The sequence below is a fragment of the Carex rostrata genome, chromosome 10 (assembly GCF_964058835.1).
Source record: "Carex rostrata chromosome 10, lpCarRost1.2, whole genome shotgun sequence".
Lineage (NCBI taxonomy): Eukaryota > Viridiplantae > Streptophyta > Magnoliopsida > Poales > Cyperaceae > Carex > Carex rostrata.
In genome coordinates, this window is record NC_135927.1 from 5,541,830 (window position 1) to 5,560,895 (window position 19,066).

Consider the following 19,066-nt stretch of genomic DNA (forward strand, 5'->3'; position numbering starts at 1 on the left):
TAATTCAGATCAGAACTCACTTCTAAATAGGATTTTTTTAATTTAGAAATAAAATATTTGTTTTTCTGCTGAAAAGGAAAGGAGTCGATTTGATCTAGGTGAAACCAATATTCCCATGTTTGCACTGTAAAAATTGGCCAGTGTTTTCTATTTTCCGAAAATTAAATCTACTCCCCTTTCCAGAAAATTATAATATTTTATTTCTAAATATAATTTTTTTACTAAATAGTGCTATTATTATGTATTTAAACATATCATTTCATCATGTAAGGACTCGTTCTATATAGTAGTCTTGTTCCATAATGGTCGAGTCAGTTGCCACCAGTTCTTTTGCAATGAGTAAAACCTATCGAATTAATTTCAAATGACAAACTCAAACTGTTGAAACCGTTTAACTTATGATTGATGTATTTAAATACAATTTTTTTTGTATTTTCGGATTAATTTTGTATAGAATCAAGTAGGGGTGTTCATTGGGTCCGGTTTAATCAGTTTTCAACCGAACTGAAGTAGTTTGGATCAAACGGTTTGGTTTGTTAAGTTTAACGGTTCGGTTCGGTTTGGAATTTTTAAAACCGGAATAACCGAACTGATCGAACTTTTATATATTATGAATTTTATCCGGACCGTCCCGGTTTATTTCTATACCCCAGTTTATTTCTTAATTAATTGCTTTAAATACTTCAGATTATTTCTTAATACCCCAGTTTATTTCTTAATATACTTCGGTTTATTATAAATCAATTACTTTAAATAAAAAATATATATATTTCTGTTTGAACCAAACGAACCGAACAAACCGAAATAAAACTTTGGTTCGGTTCGGTTCGATTTCAACCGAACCGAACCAATGAACACCCCTAGAGTCAAGTGGTAAAAGAACGTTCAAAAAATAAATGCCTTAAAATAATTTATGAACCTTCTAATTTTGACCGCTTGATTTTATACTAAATTAATTCGAAAGTTTTTATATGTAAATGCATCACTCGTAAGGTAGACGGGTTTCAACAGTTTGAATTCGTCATTTGAATCAATCTGATAGATTTTGGATTTAAGTTCACAAAAAGCTTGGTGAACTTCGAAAGATCCTCTAGTGTAGTATAATTAACTGTTGCTTTATTTATTCGTGCATGAATACCCTCATTGTTTCTTTATACGTGGTTTAGTACAACTCCATATTCATTCGTATGTTCTCAACTTTTGCACAAATTCAGGGCCAACTGAGGACGATCCTAAAGATCCTCCAATCTCTCCCGGCTGGTGCTGCTACGAGAGTTGTTGTGGTAATGGGTGCTGCTAGCGACCGATGCTGCTCAAAGAATGATGGAGATTTCTGGAAACTAATAACAACATAAGTACATTTTACATATTTATTTCGGCTTGTATTAATTAAGACACAGGTGTAGGTGTGATTATAGATGATATCGGCAGTAGTAGTACTATAGTGATGATGTAAACTTCTAACATGAATTTTATGATTAAACTGGAAATAATCTCTAGATGATTTGTTCCAAGTTTTTGCTTAATAAATAAATAATCTATGATCTTAAACTTAATATAATTCACGAATTACTTGTACTCCTCAAACTAAGTTGGTCAATTAATAATTCTAAATTTTTTTTAATAACATTTACAAAATGAGACACGCAACTGTATTCTAATTGGTGCTACTCTTGATGGATCGGACTGGATACGGTTACGGTTTGCACCTCGCAAGTACTTGCACAAAGTAGGGGATTCTTTGCACTAGCGATGCTGATGAATGAATGATGAAGATTTCTGTAAACTAATTATAGCAACAATTATGGATGATTTATTATGTAATTACCTAGTTTCAAGCAAGTTGAGAGGCAAAAATAAGTACATTTTACATATATATTGTATAATGTTTATTTGGATGAATTGTGTGTTAAATTGAAATTTACAAGATTGAAATTTTACATATATATTGTATAATGTTTATTTGTATAATGTTTCTCATCATCCAAAGAGTGTATTAAATTCTTTAATTTACAAAAGGAAATTTCAATCTTGTGAACACTTGACCAATTAGCGTCACAATATTCATGACAACGAAATTCGTTCGCTTGATAATTTTAAATATTGTATTTACCGGAGATAAAAAGGCCGAGAAGAAAGAAAAAATGAAATGGAGAAGAACAAAACAATATCAAACTGATTCACTGAACATCACTATAAGCAATTTAGGTAGATTTGTATTCTTTTTAAATATAGGAAAACGTAACTTTCGGAAATGAAATAAATAGGAAGAATGCTATGTAACAATCACCGTTGAAGTAAATGAAATTTATTCTTATGTTCCAAACTTAAAAAAAATGAAGTTATAACAGCCCATTATGTTATTTAATATGAGTAAGTATAACCATTTTAATTATCCAGCTATCAATTAGTTTTATGGATTCCACTTCAATTAAGTACTGACAGAGGCCCTGCTTCCCGAGAATGAAATTATTTGTTGATATCAAACTGGGTTAATTAATTGCTTTGTTGGATGGTTTAGGTACCAGATTCTATAAACAATGTAATGGTTTCGTTTTTTTTTAATGAAAATTGGTGGGGCATATCCACTTCTTTCTGAAAAAAATAGTGTAAAATCAAACAATAAAGAAAAAATGAAATTGAAATGTACTAAATTTATAAATGTTCTTTTACATTTTGATTGTTTGACTTAACACAAAATAAATTTTAAAATTTATAGATTTTGCATGCATGTAAAAAATTAAAATTAAAATTCCTTATTTGAAACCAATCTAATAAATTTTGGAGTTAAACTTACAAAAGATTTGGTGAACTTAAGAAGCTCATAGTTAAAAATCAAAGCTAATAAATTTATAACTCTAATTTCTACTTACGATCACAATCAGATCTTGTATCCGATTATCTTATACAACATGTCACGTCAACTTGTTATGATATGTATATTTGACTTGATTTAACCTTCGGATGTAACAACTAAACCTGCATACATCTCAAACAAAGAAATTGTAAATTTTAATGTTTATATGTGTTGCCAATTAGTCAAATAGCACAGAAGACTGCTTGTAACAAAATGCAGAGTGTAAAAAGTTCCTATATATGTGTCTATATAATGTATAAGGCATTTTTTCTATGTAAGAGATTTGGAAGAGAGTAAGAGAACAAAAGAATATTGATAATATATAGAAGACAAAATAATATTGATAATATATAGAAGACAAATTTCTGTCATAGAATGTTCTCTATTCCACTATTAAATCTATTAATTTTAATATCAAATACAAACAACTGTAGCTTTCCCAGGCTAGTCGAGCTTGGTGATACAACACATTAGTAGCTATAATCTGCTAGCCACAAGTGCCCAGCAGTTTTAGCTGTAGTTTCCTGATAAAAGTGTTTAAAGTTAAAACATGCCATGCAGATCAGTACTTGCTGAAGTGATGACCGATTAATTTACAACTAAAGAAGCAATTTAATCCAAAGCAATCCCACAAGATCATGAATACTTAATTGCACATGTAGAGTATAGCCTGTCTTAGTTTTTGACAATATATACTTAACTAGACTTCACATCTCTCGAACATGGCTCTGAAAATTGGAATCAATCACTTAACCGTGAAATCGGGATTGGAACATTCGGCTGAAATCAACTGAATCATATAGGAAACACGGACTTTTTTTAGCGGAAGCTTGTTTTGTACTAAAAATAAATAAATTGTCAAAATATTATGTCTAGACAAAGAACTACACTCAAATAATTCACTAATATAATTATTATTCAATTTTTTCAATCACGATAGTTAAATGTTTAAATATAAATAGCTAGCATTCATAATAATTAAGACATATAACAATCAAATATGTAGTGTAATTGCTAGAGACTTTGTATGAATGTTGGAGAGTATTTTTGTAAGTTCTGGAGCGCATTTTCAAACGGGCGTATATGAGATGCTCCAATAATTTTATACAGTTTTACTATATGATCCGTGTGTGATGAAAGAAATACAAACTTTTCCACGTCATTGATCTGTGCCTTCCTATTATAATGCATCTGTGTCTATTTTTTCTAAGTCATTTCCAAAGCATCTCTTTCCTCTATGCTGTACATGTATTTTACTGAGAGAAGTAAATCTAAACAAGTGAGGCTAGGACAAGGGATAAGACAATAGAAGCGATATCTTTATCGAAAAGGAAATTTCCGATGAAGACATTTCCAACAGGCGTATTTCGGAGCTCGAGTGTCTGATTTTAGCATATGACCACTTTTCGAAAATTTTGCGAGAAGAAGATATTGATTTTGCCACATAGCAATAATTGGAATTTCAGAATTGTAGAAAAACAAAGAGAAGAGCCTCAGAACTTGAGTTGAAGTTTTTGATTTAGTTTTTTCTTTCAAATTTTTAGTTTTTTTGTTCTTTATCAAAAAGTTTAGAGTTATGGAGAATATTATTTTTTTTTAGCTAGAATGTTATTCATGTAACTAATAATATGTGATGTTATTGTAACTGTTATTTATATTTGTAAATGTATGTGATGCATTTGGTAGTGTTTTGAAATTTAGTTTAGTATTTTTGGTATTTGGATCTAAGGTTTAATTTGAATTCAAATCTAGAGTTTGATTCAAATTCAGATATAGGGTTTTATGTGATTTTTTTTTTAAATATTATGAATTATATACAGATTTTTTTATTAAAAACCATGTAGGATGTTTGTTTTTATACACAGTTTTATTTTATAAACCATGTATGATATGTCTTGGCGAAAAATGTCAGCAGAAAAATATGAATTATACACGGTTTTTAATAAAAAAAATAATGTAGGATTAGTATTTTTATTCATAGTTGGCAAACCGTGCACAATTTATCGACTCAATTGTATACGACTACCATAGACGGTTCGAAAACTGTTTAAAAACCCATTTTTTTTACCAGAATTAGTAGTGTTTTCTGTATTAGTGGTTGTTCTACATAGTAATCTAGTTTCCAAATGGTCAAATCAATTGACCCTATTCTTTTGCGACGAGTTAACAGAAGAAACCGACTTTGATGATATTGAGTAAAGTATAACTATTGATTAATTTACCAATTTGTACATGAATATCGTCAAGGTTTTTTATGCTGTTTAATATAACATCATATCCATATATTCTTAACTTCTGTACAAATTCAGACTATAGTCCAACCAATTATAGAAACAAGTGATATTAAAATTGTCAACCAATTTTAATATTCACAACTTATTTTGAGTTCTAACGAATTTTAGTTTGGATGGCCAACTCCAAGGATCTATGGCCCGTCCAGGTGCTGCAAAGAGATATGTTGTGGTAATGGGTGCTGCTAGAGATCCTGATGAAAAAATGATGGAGATTTCAATTTTGTGGATTGTGATGTGCAATGGTTAATACTGACCCAGGACATTTCATCACTTAGAGTCAATATAATCATCACGACAAAAAATTTATTGAAGCTTCCTTCAAAAGTTCGTTTATTGATCAAGTGTCGTTTGTTCATTAATTAGATAATAATGTTGCGCTATGTTGATCCTGAATTTTTCTACCTTTATATTTCAATGAAAATATTACCAAAATATACCTATTGTATAAAAGATCGCCCCAAACTTAATGATGTTGTGATGCATTTTTATCCAAAGTTAAATTAGTTTGTGGGTCATGATCATGGGCCGTGCCACCTGCCTTTGGCATGGGCCTTCCATCTTATCGTTGATACCAAATTGGGTCGTTGGATTTTGTAAGCCCACAAGTACAAATACTGCTGAAAGCAAGTTATGATTTTGTATTACAAATTTTGAAGTCCATTTCCTGTTGCAAGTTACTGATGAATTGGGCTCGAGCATTTTTTGTTATTTTATGGGTTCCGCTTGAATTAAGTACTGATGGAGGCCCCGCATCACAAGTTAGGAAAAACACTAAAGAATTTTGAAAATATTAGATTATTTTTCTTCAATTTTGAATTAAAAGCAAACAAAAAGTTAACAAACTAATGTCAAAAAGGTGATAGTTCATGGTACAGGGGAATCTTCATTTATGGGTGCTGAAATTCTACAGTGAAAAGACATCTACACGACAAATTCAAATTTCTTGTTTTTTTTTTGTATTTTTTTTTTTTAATCCTTGGCAGTGACTACCAAGTTGCAATTATATGAGTGTTTATTACAACGAGTTTGTAAGAGAACTATATACAACTATAAGCATGAAAAAAGAAAAAGTAAAATACATCGAAGTGTTAAAGTACCACTTCTACTCTGTTGCCCCTCCCACGCCAAATTCAAACTTCACAGCAGACGTCACTCATTCAAACTACACGCCAAGTAAGACTTGGGCCTTTGCATTCTACGTTGACCAGAATCTTGTTAGAATTCGTATCCATGAAGTAAACTCAAATTTTGAGTTTAAATTTGGACTCTCTTATCAGAAACTAGACCAATCTAATCCTAGATAGAATGCATCGGATCCCTTTAATACCCGTGCCAATGTAGATCGGATGGTTGGTCTTGGTCTTCATACTCAGGTTAGCTAGTTGCATGTTACACTACGCTTCATTTTCAACCTCGAGCTCTGATATTAAATGACACGGTCCGGCCAATGAGATTCACAAGAACACTAGCTAGTTCAACGATACATCACTCAAAGAGGAGCAAAGCTCAACTCAACAAAGGACAAGAGGACATACAACTCAAGTCAAATGATAAAATTCATAATAATTCAATAATCTGAATACAAAATGATTTTGGGCTCTTATATAGCCATATTTCACTCAAAGAGGTGCAGTAGGTGCTACTGCTCGAAACATTATGTTTTGTTTTTGGCAACAGGGTGTTCTCAAGGTCTATTGAAGCGTTCCATATGACATGGCACTATACGATAAGGCCTATCTTCTACAAGAGTATTGGAACGGTGCAATTTGGGCAGTGTCAAAATTTATTCACATTTTTTTTTTAAGAAAGGCGCGCTATAACAGCCCATTATGTTATTTAATATGCCCAAGTATAACCATTTAAATTACCCAGCATTCAAAGAGTTTGTGCATGGGTCATGGTCATGGGCCGTTCCGCTGAGCCATCTTAAGTTGTTGGTCCAGTTAGCCCACTGCACATATACTGCTCAAAGCATATTAAGATTCTCTATTGCAAACTTTGTAGGACATTTCCTGTTGCAAGTTACTGATGAATTGGGCTCATGATTTTTTTTATGTATGTGGTGCGCTCAAATTAAGTGCTGACGGAATCCCCGCATCATAAGTCACAAGTTAGGAAAAACACTAAAGAAATATTAAAATGTTATATTAATTTTCTTCAATTTTTAAACAAAAGCAAACAGAAAGGCAACAAATTAAAAAAGAGATAGAACATGGTCCAAGGGAATCTTCATTAATTATGGGTGTTGAAATACTACGGTGAAAAGACAGCTCCACTCAAAATTCAAAATAACTTTGATAGTGGAGGTGAGTCATTCAGCAATGCACCTAAGTAAGACTAAGGCATTTGAGTTCTATTTTGAATGGAATCTTGCTAGAGTTCTTATCCATGAAGGAACTAAAATTTTGAGTTTAAATTCGAACTAATATAATGCTAGATAGAATGCACGAGGTCCCTTTAATACCCATGCCAATGTAGATCGGATGGTCCGGATTCAAACTAAAAATTTGAGTTACCTTAGGTGACATGAATTGATGCTCTTATTAGTCATTCCGTGTAGAAAATGTTAACCAAATTGGGACTTGAAAAACAGAGGCAGGTGGGAGATTCGACTTGGGAGTTGATTTGCTCAAGTCTTGTTATAATTTATCAGTATAAAATGATGAAGATGGAAGAAATCGCAAGTACACAGCTGCTTCTACTGGTATCGGTAGTGTGTAGAGATTTTTGCGAGCGAAATGAAGAGTGAATTCATGATCGTCTGTTTGCTTCTCAATGCTATGGTGATGAAAACTGCTTTTGGCGTTTCCGTCCTTGATTCGATCAGTGCCACTTGCCTAACCGGCCCTTGCCCCTTGCAACCCACCCCGTGGAGGTAAATGCTCTCTCTATATTTCTTGAGAAATATTATGGTCCCCTAAGCTATCATACCCGAGTGCGTCCCCTATGTAGTTTAACAGAAAAAACTCTCAATATTGTCTAACTTCCATTTCTAGTGGTAATATTCAAATATTTATAGTTATGTTTATAGCATTTTAAAATGTTACTCGCAAGCATTTAAATAATTGTCTTCAAGCCAAAAAATAAAATATTATTTTCACCCACTATTTTTTATTTTTTCTCTGATCATTCTAATTTATTTCCACACTATTTCTCTAATTCTCATATACTAAATAGTATTATTTTTCTTTCATATTACGATTCAAACAGCTAAAGCGCCATTGTTTTTTTGCCTTTGTTTCCTGTTACTAGTTCGTCCTTCTTCTTTTCCTTTGCTTTAAAACGAATGATTATAAAATCACTCCGAACAAGAGATAACACTTACGTCTACTGTTGGAATTATTAATTTAATTTGTTGGTCGGTTGTATGGAGTTGTAGTCAATAGCAGTAGTTTGCATGGCCATAGCAGTGAGCAGCAAACAGAGGATCATAAATTCACTCTTCAGTTTTCTCTCAAAAAACTCTACACACTACCGGTACCAGTAGAGTTGCAGTAGCAGTGTCCCTTAATTTCTTCAATCTTCATTATTTTATACTGGTGAAGTGAACTCCCAAGTCAAGTCATCCCCCTGCCTTTGCTTTCCAAGTCTGAATTGATTTGACTCCATCATTCCCAGCTTAGGTAAGTGTTACCTCCACTACCAATATGGGTTGCTTAGCTGAATTAGTGACCTCTACTTTGAAGTTTGAATTTGGAGTGTTGATGTCTTTTCACAGTAGAATTGCAGCACCCATAAATGAAGATTCCTTGGAACATGTTATGCTTAGTCATATTAAATAAAATAATGAGCTTTTATAACCTTTCTTTCAAAAAAGAAAAAGCGAATAGAAGATGATCATAAATTTCATTTACTTCAAGAATGATTGTCAGATAGCAGTCTCTCCTATTTATATGATATTGTGTTTACAATTTTCTATAAAATAGAATACAAAAATCTAGCTACATTGCTTCTAGCGAAGTTCACTAAAGCAGTTTGATCTTGTTTTGTTCTTCTCCATTTTGCCCTTATCCAGTTTGCCCTTCTTCTTTTTTCTACCTTTATCTCAATTACTGGAGAGTGTCACGCATAGTTCAGCATTTCTTCTCTTTCTCTTCAGTACAATCATAGATTATTTATTCAGAAAATTATTAGAACTAATCACCTGACCAATAGATTATGACTAGTTTAATCATAAAACCAAAATTTAAAGTTTACATCACTACATATTTAAATATATAATTAAAAATGCATCATAATGTCACTAAGTTTGGTCCGATCTTTTGTACAATAAGTATTATTTGGGTAATATTTTTCTTTGAAATCGCACATCACAATTCACAAGTTTTGTCCGGTTTGTGTTTTCTTATTAATTAATTAAAGGGCATTACGTTTAGAAATTCATGCCATTAATCACAGCACAAAGTTGATCCTTTCGTTTCTTCCCTAATTTCTTTGGCACTTTAGCTCAAAGGTCCATGAGCCATGGTGAATGAACAATATTAGTACCAGCCTTAAATTTCGGACTTTGATTAACAAAAGTACTGATATTTCTTTTTTAGTTTCAACCTTATGATTCTAATTATTGTTTTGTTTGATATTTTACCTTTCATATAATGCTCGGGACATTATCAGTATAAAGGCAAAGAGGAAAAAAGACTTTCAAACCATAAGCTTCCCTGGAGAAGAATAGGAGATGAGTTTAATAATAATAGCAAATCTCTTCGTCGGAAGAGAGAGGGATTTCAAGTAATGTGAAATCCAATTGATGGTGTCGGGTTTCCATGGAAATTGGTTTGAATGTGTAGTAATACATATATTATTGTAAAATATAATTCAGTGTGCTCAGTATTATTTTTGAGCAAATTTCTTTGTGAACTCTTTTTAATAATTTAATAAATTATATATCAAGAGATTTTCACAATGATAAAAAGAAAATTAGAGGTGGTTTCCATTCAACGAGCGGCAAGAAGTGCCACATTGTCTCCATCCTTTCCAAAAGAATAAGAATGACTGTTACATAATAAATATTTATATTTTAATATCATAAATAAATTCATAAGAATTCATAAAAAAATATTAAAATTATCGAGGTGTTACAATTTTAGGGGCTAATAAATGGCTAGATATATTTTCCTTCAAAAGCAACAAAGTCAAAAGCAGCAAGTCAACATCACTTGGACTTGATTCAGATAAGTCCTCATCCCTTGGACTTGATTCAGGTATGTCCACATCTTTTTACATTACAATTCAACTAATTCTTATTTGATTCAATAAACTTCTGATTTAATTATATATTTTCTGCTTAATTACATCTGCAGGGGGTGAGAAAATGCACTGTAGTCATACACTTTGGTCAGGGACCAGTTGTTGTTGCAAACGGGCATGTTTATCCTCTCACTGAGGATCAATCATGTTCCGTTATTGTGCTCCAACTAGGGCATATGCAGGTGCTTGTCCAAAACATAATTGAGTTGTATAGAATTGTACCTCTACCTGTACCTGTATCGAATGTAGGCATGATTTTCCTCCAGGATGCCATCGAAGCTGTAATCCAATGGCCTCATATGGGAATTAGTCTGGAGGAGGTCAAATTATTAAATTATTCACTAAATTAAACTAGCTTAGTCTCTTTAAGAGACTTATGGTAGTGATACATTCATTTTTGTGCATTGGAGTATAAATCACCGAATTCAAAGTCCAAATAACTGATCCAAACTGTTCGTCTTGTTCACCACGTTAATATGTGTTTGGAGACCAAATTTTACATTTTTTGGAAAAAAATTAATATTTTTTTAGATTTATTGAAAATCGTTGTTTTTTTATGGTCCAGATTTGTTTGAAAAACAACGATTTTCAATAAATCTAAAAAAATAGTAAAAAGTTTCCAAAAAATATAAAATTTGGTCTCCAAACACATATTAATACGGATAACAAGATGAATTGTTTGGATCGGCTATTTGGACTTTGAATGTGGTGATTAATATATATATATGAGTAAAGCTAGGGTGTGACATGCTCACCAAGAAAGTTTGGTGAGCATAACTCCAAAAGTATATCGGATCGATGTCAAATGACGAATTCAAACCGTTGAAATTCATGTACTTCATGAGTGATGCATATACATGCAAAATTTTGAAAGTTTCGAGTTTATTTGCTATACGGTCAAGTGGTCAAAGAAATAATAAAAATTGAATATATAAAATAACTTATAATAAAATGTTCATTTATTTGACCACTTGACCGTGTAGCAAATAAACTCGAAACTTTCAAAATTTTGCATCTATATGCATCACTCATGAATTACATGGATTTCAACGGTTTGGATTTGACATTTGACGTCGATCCGATATACTTTTGGAGTTATGCTCACCAAACTTTCTTGGTGAGCATGTCACACGCTAGCTTTACTCTATATATATATATATAGAGTAAGGCTTGGGTGCTATGGATAGCATAGAGGCCTCTATGCTACGGCTCAATATTCGAGTTTTCAAAATCCAAACGGTCGATCCGAACAGTTCATCTTATTCTCCATATTAATATCTGCTTGGAGACCAAATTTTATAATTTTCTGAATTTTTTTACTATTGATTAAGCCACTTTGAAAATCGCTAATCCAACGGTTTTACTGTTTTGTGCAGCCACCGTTGGATCAACAATTTTGTAAAATACTTAATAAATAGTAAAAAATTCAGAAAAATGTAAAATTTTCCAAGCAGATATTAATATGGAGAATAAGATGAACGGTTCGGATCGACCGTTTGGATTTTGAAAACTCGAATATTGAGCCGTAGCATAGAGGCCTCTATGCTATCCATAGCACCCAAGCCTTACTCTCTCTCTCTATATATATATATAGGAGTTGGCTACAGTGCTACGCGTAGCATAGAAGGCCTCCGTGCAACGGCTCAATATTTGAGTTTTCAAAATCCTAACGGTCGATCCGAACCATTCAATACGATCTCCATATGAATATGTACTTGCAAACCAAATTTTACATTTTTATAATTTTTTTACTATTTTTTTAGAGTGGTAGAAAATCACTTGATCTGAATGGTACAGAATTTTCAAATCTAAAAGTGTAAAATTTGGTTTGCAAATACATATTCATATAGAGATCATGTTGAACAGTTCGGATCAACCGTTAAGATTTTGAAAACTCAATTATAGAGTCGTTGCATGGAGGCCCTCTATGCTGCGCGTAGCATATTATCATTTTCCTATATATATATATATATATATAGATTACAGCTAACGCGCTTATACTAGTATATCAACAATATGCTTCCGGCCTCTAAAATCTATCAAATCGGGTTCAAATGAAAAATCCGAACCGTACAAACCAATCTTCTTAACGAGAGCTTCGTTTCCATATTAAAAAAATTAAGTTTCGAATTTATTTACTATCAAGTCAAGTGATCAAAAAATGAGCAAAATAGTGCATTAAAATACGCACAAAATCCTTCATATTTTGACCGCTTGACTTGATAGTAAATAAATTTGAAACATAAAATTTTTTGTATGGAAACGAAGCTCTTGTTAAGGACATTGGTTTGAACGGTTTAGATTTGTCATTTGAAGCCGATTCGATAGATTTTGAAGGTCAGAAGCATATTGTCAATATATTAGAGGAAGCGCATTAGCCGTACTCTATATATATATAGAGAGAGATTGGCTATTCTACTTCCATAATCATATGTGGGCATATCCTTATAACTCGTTTTTGCATTTTTAATGTCCAAATGGTCGATCTGAAGCTCTTAATATGTTATCCATGTTAATATGTGCTTGGAGGCCAAATTTTATATATTTTGGAATTTTTCAAAACAATCAGAAAAAATATTTTAAAAAATAATAAAAAATATGAAAAATCTTGTTTTGAAAAATTCTAAAAGAATAGTAAGAAAATTTCAAAAAAAATGTAAAATTTGGTCTTCAAACACATATTAATATGGAGAACATGTTGAGCGCTTCAGATCAACCATTTGGACATTGAAAATGCAAAAGCGAGTTATAATTAGCATATGCTCTCATATGCCTATGGAAGTAGAATAGCCAACCTCTCTGTCTCTTTCTATATATAGAGAGAGTAAGGCTACCATGATTTGCAAATTAAAGTGGGTGTTTTAAGTTGCACTCATATCTCTAGTTTCAAAGTTCAAAACGTCGATCCGAACCGTTCAATTTGATATCCATATTAAATTGTCCTTGAAGACCAGATTTTATATTTTTTGGAAATTTTTTACTATTTTTTTAGAATTTTTGAAAATCACTGTTTTTCAGAAAATTCTAGACCATCAAAAACAGTTATTTTGAAAAATTCTAAAAAAATAGAATTTTTTTTCCAAAAAATATAAAATCTTGTCTTGAAACACAATTTAATATGAATATCAACTTGAGTAGTTCGGATCGATGTTTCGAACTTTGAAACTATAGATATGAGCGCAAATTAAGACACCAATTTAATTTGCAAAGCATGGTAGCCTTACTCATATATATATATATATGAGGAGGGATCAAATTACACCATTTTATGGTGACACATCTTGACACAAAATTTTTATAAGTCATTTTGGCTATTTTTAAAATCCAAACAGACGATTTGGACCATTCAACATGATCGGTTATTAAAATGTGCTTGGAGACCAAATTTTACATTTTTTTGAATTTTTTTAGTATTTATTAAGATGTATAAAAAATTGTTGCTTTGAGACAATTTTGGACCATTGAAAAACAACAATTTTAAAATATTCTAAATAAATAGTAATAAATTTCCAAAAAATATAAAATTTGGTTGCCAACTATTGTGTATTTTAGGTGTAATTATTTTGGAACTAATTCGTACACTATTGCTTTAAATTTATAAACCTAAATACGCAAAGTAAATTGAATTGCAAGCGCATAATCTATCTTTGTAGGAAATGAGATATCGATCCAAAGACTAAGACAATTGTATTTTCTATTTTGACTAAATTAAAACTAAATAAATGCAAGTAAGTAAAAAGAGGGGGAGTTTGTTGCAAAGTAACTAAATTGGATTCAATACCCAAAGAAGTTGGTTTGTAACAATAAACTAAATTAAATGCAAATAAAAGGGCTTTGTGAATCAAGATAACGAGGTCTAAGGGTTTTTGGTCTACAATCACTTGGTCAATCTATTTACTTTTGGAGTTCTCTAAATTCATATTATTGTTTTGATGAGAATTCCAACTAGGTTGGTCTATTTCTAGTTCCTAGAACTGCCTTTCGTAATTCATGACTCCATGTTAATGTACCTCTTAATTAGGGTTGTCAGCACCTAATTAGGTTATTTAAGAGGAGGTATCTACTACTACTACTTGGTACCATATTTGGTTCTTTGATTCTGGGGATAAATCTGAATCCAGTCAACCTTATCTACCACCCTAAGATTATTTGTGTACAATGAAAGCGTTTCTTCTTTACCATACACCCTTAATGCTAAAGTACTGTCACTACTCTAACAAGGTTCGATTACCAAAACACAATCATGCATAACTCATAAATATATAAAATAAAACCAAACATTAAGCCAAAACAATCATCATAAATAGAACATCCAAGTAAATAAACTAACACAAGTTCATGCTACAACCTAAGCCCTTAGAGAGGAAATTAGCCTCTCATGCGTACAATCACAAAAACAATAACATCCATGATAGAAAACAAGAAATCTAATACAATTAAAACAAGAAAATAACAAGAGAAATATAATACACCAATTCCCAAGTTATGCCTCAGTTCTTCCTTGCAAGGTTCTCGAGATTCACCAAGTCCTTCAATCCTTCGCGCCTTTGATTCACTTCAGAGATGAGATGGATGGAGAAGATGATTAGGGTTTGATGGAGGAAAATGATGGTATCCCAGCCTCTATCTCTAGATGGCTGCCTCCTGCCTTTTATAATCAAATTCGCGACTTAGGAAATAATCAGGCACAATATAGAAGTGAATCGGGCGAAGATCTCATAATTAATGCACAAAATCTGCTGAAATTCAGTATGGTGCGGCCTAGGGTGCAACTTGGGCAGGCCGCACAGGCGGGTGCGCTGTGAAGAGAGATGGACAATGCGGGCAGGGGTGGCCTCACCTTCACCCACAAAAGGCCTCTAACTTTTTGGGGTGCTTCAGCTGAGGTGTGCGGCTAGGAGTGCGGGCAGGGGTGGCCACATAGGGGGCCGCACAAAATTCCTGTGCGTCTTTCTTCGAAGTTCTGAGAGGTGTGTAGGTCGGCCAGGCTGCACTTTAGGCCGCACAACCTCTTTGACTGAGCTGGTTTTGTTTCTTTTTGATCAAGGCTTCTTCCAAAGTGGATACAGTCGCACCAAGTGCCCCAGAAACCGTTCCAAAGCTTGCAAATGCTCCAAAACTACAAATAAAATGAGCAAACGGCAGTAACTTGGTTCTTGATGTATTTCTAAGCTAAATTATGCTAAATTAACCTAAATACATGAAAATTGATCAAGTTTTCGATACAAAATCCTAGGTAAAAGTGTACCTAATTTATGCTCATCACCAACCACATTCTAATATGGACATCACGTTGAACGGTTCGGATCGACTATTAGAATTTTGAAATCACAAAAATAGCTTATAAAAATATGGTGTCAAGATGTGTCACCATAAAATGGTGTAATTGTATCCCTCTCTCTCTCTCTCTCTCTCTCTCTCTCTCTATATATATATATATATATATATAGTAGAACTAGGGTTTTCTTAAGTTCACCAAGTGCTTGGTGAACTCAAGTCTAAAACCCGTTAAATCGGCTTTAAATAACAAATCTGAACCATTGAAATTTGCATACCTTACGAGTGATGTGCCTAAAGATGAAAATTTTAAATATTTGAATTAATTTAGTATAAAGTCAAGCGGTCAAAAAAATTCAAAAAATGAATGTATTAAAATTAATTCATAAACTTTCTAATTTTGACCTCTTGACTTTATACTAAATTATTTATAATGTTTAAAATTTTCACATGTAGACACATCACTCGGAAAGTAGGCAGGTTTCAACAGTTCAGATTCATCATTTAAAGCCGATTTGATGGGTTTTAGACTTGACTTCACCAGAGAGAGGTTGGCTACTCTACTTACATAAGCATATGAGGGTATATGCTTATAAGTCATTTTTTCGTTTTCAAAATCCAAAAAGTCGATATGAACCATTAGATGTGATCTCTATATTGAAATGTGCTTGGAGACCAACTTTTACATTTTTCTGAATTTTTTTACTATTTATTAATCGCTGATCCAATGGTGGTTTCTGATTTTATTATTTTGTTGAGCCACTATTGGATCAGCAATTTTCAAAGTGGCTTAATAAATAGTAAAAAAATTCAAAAAAATATAAAATTTGGTCTCCAAGCACATTTCAATATAGAGATCATATCTAACGGCTCAGATTGACATTTTAGATTTTGAAATCACAAAAAATTAATTTATAAATATATGGTATAAAGATGTGTCACTATAAAATGGAATAATTAGATATCTCCTATGCGAATGGTACACAATTATCGAATACATATCATCTGAGGTAACACAAACTTTTAATTTAGATATGGACAGTCCAATTTTCTTTGGCACAAATATTGAAGAGTTTTTACGGTTTGGATCTATACTCAAATATTGTGTTACTACAGAGGATGTGGACTCCAAAATCACCACCTGATGAGTGATGACAACATAACAATATAAATGCACAAATGACAAGAAGAAATATGGGTCACTGGAGTGTCCATTGGATTGTGTTATGGTCCCACTGGTGAGTGGTTATAAATGTGAACTATAATCGTTGCAGATACTTGGTAACGGAGATGGTTTGGTGGGCCGTAGTCAATATGGGCTGTGGGGCCTGCCTTTGGTATGGGCCCTCTTTGTGTTCTACTTCGACCGGAATTTTGTAATTATTCCTTTCGTGTAGGAAAAGTTAATCAAGGTTTTTTTTTGAAAACTTGGTAGTAGCTACCAAGGTTCGTGAGGGAGAATCGAACTCTCGATCTTTGGGTATAACAACTCTAAGACATTTTTTCAGCTAATTGTGCTACCTCCCCTTTCTCAAAAAATTAATCAAGTTAGGAGTATTATTCTGTACCGAGACAAATAAATACAGACTTGGGAAAGCAGAGGTAGGGAGGTAGTTGACTTGGGAGTTGATTTGCACGAGTCTTGTTATAATTTTCACTATAAAATGATGAACATGGAAGAAATCAAGCAACACTGCTACATGGGGAGCAAGGTGAGGAGTGTATTTGTGATTCTCTGTTTGCTGCTCAGCACTATGGCCATGCAACCTGCTGCTGCTGCTAGATTCCTCAACAAGCCTAAAGGGTCCCTCACCGCCTCCATGGAATCAAGACATGGTAAATGCTCTCTCGTTTTGAGTGATCACTTGATAATAATGTACAACCATATTATAGATTAGTAGTGTATTTCTTATCTGAACAAAAAAATAGATTAATAGTGTATTTTGAAAAAGAATAGATAAGTCATGGGTCTCCATATTTACTATCTAGTCTATCGTTTTCAAGAAAGGATAAAACAAGTAACAGCAAACAATAAGTTTTAGGGGAAAAAAAATAGTGATTTAGTGTATTTTGGATCGTCAAAAAAATAACATAATAGTGCAAATGTTTACTGATTCGAACATTATGCTTCCATTATTAATTCCTTTACTGATGATTCAAACACACACTCTTAGTTAAATTAGTAGACTATATATGCATGGCGACCAATTAACTAAATACTACTAGAAGAAAGAAATATGTTGGCATTGTATCCAAATAAAGATAACAATAATTCAGATCAGAACTTACTTCTAAATAGGATTTTTTTTATTTAGAAATAAAATATTTGTATTGCTGATGAAATGGAAAGGAGTTGATTTGATCTAGGGTGAAACCAATATTCCCATGTTTGCACTGTAAAAATTGGCCAGTGTTATCTATTTTCCAAAAATTAAATCTACTCCTTCCCTTTCCAGAAAATTATAATATTTTATTTCTAAATATAAAAAAATTCATTAAATAGTGTTACTATCATGCATTTAAACTTATCATTTGATCATGTAAGGACTCGTTCTATATAGTAGTCTTGTTCCATAATGGTCGAGTCAATTGCCACCAGTTCTTTTGCGATGAGTAAAACCTATCGAATTAATTTCAAATGACAAATTCAAACCGTTGAAACAGTTTAAATTATGATTGATGTATCTAAATGCAACTTTTTTTTATATTTTCGGCTTAATTTTGTATAGAGTCAAGTGTTAAAAAAACGTTCAAAACATAAATGCATTAAAATAATTTATGAACCTTCTAATTTGGACCGCTTGACTTTATACTAAATTAATTCGAAAGTTTTTGTAAGTAAACACATCACTTGTAAGGTATACGGGTTTTAACAGTTTGATTTCATCATTTGAAATCAATCTGATAGATTTTATAGTTGAATTCACAAAGAAACTTGGTGAACTTTGGAAGATCCTCTGGTACAGTATAGTTAACTGTTGCTATATTAATTTGTACATGAATACCCTCGTTGTTTGTTTATACGTTGTTTAGTATAACTCCATATTCATTCATATGTTCTCAACTTTTGCACATAATCAGCGCAAACTATTGGAGGACCTGGATATTCTAGAACCCATCCCGGAGGGTACCGCTGCAGCGAGAGTTGTTGCGGTAATTGGTGCTCCTAGCGATCGATGCTGGTCAAAGAATTAATGATGCAGATTTCTGGAAGCTAATAACAACATAATTAAGTACATTTTACATATTTATTTCGGCTTGTATTAATTAAGACACAGGTGTGATTATAGATGATATCGGCAGTACTAGTACTTTTACTATAAATTATTTGGATATATTGTGTTCAAATTGTTCATTTAATGAATGTAATTAAAATGCTTTAATTAATTAA

The 19,066-nt window shown here is 32.4% G+C and overlaps 2 long non-coding RNA genes across 2 annotated transcripts; both read left to right on the forward strand.

Moving 5' to 3' along the window:
• Positions 1 to 7,712: 7,712 nt before the first annotated feature.
• On the forward strand, positions 7,713 to 10,000 carry LOC144560978 (uncharacterized). Its single transcript, XR_013513529.1, has 2 exons — positions 7,713 to 8,026; positions 9,766 to 10,000. It is a non-coding gene; the product is annotated as an uncharacterized LOC144560978 (long non-coding RNA).
• A 7,214-nt stretch (positions 10,001 to 17,214) lies between these two features.
• Positions 17,215 to 19,066, forward strand: LOC144560509 (uncharacterized). The gene is made up of 2 exons (XR_013513414.1): positions 17,215 to 17,511; positions 18,757 to 19,066. It is a non-coding gene; the product is annotated as an uncharacterized LOC144560509 (long non-coding RNA).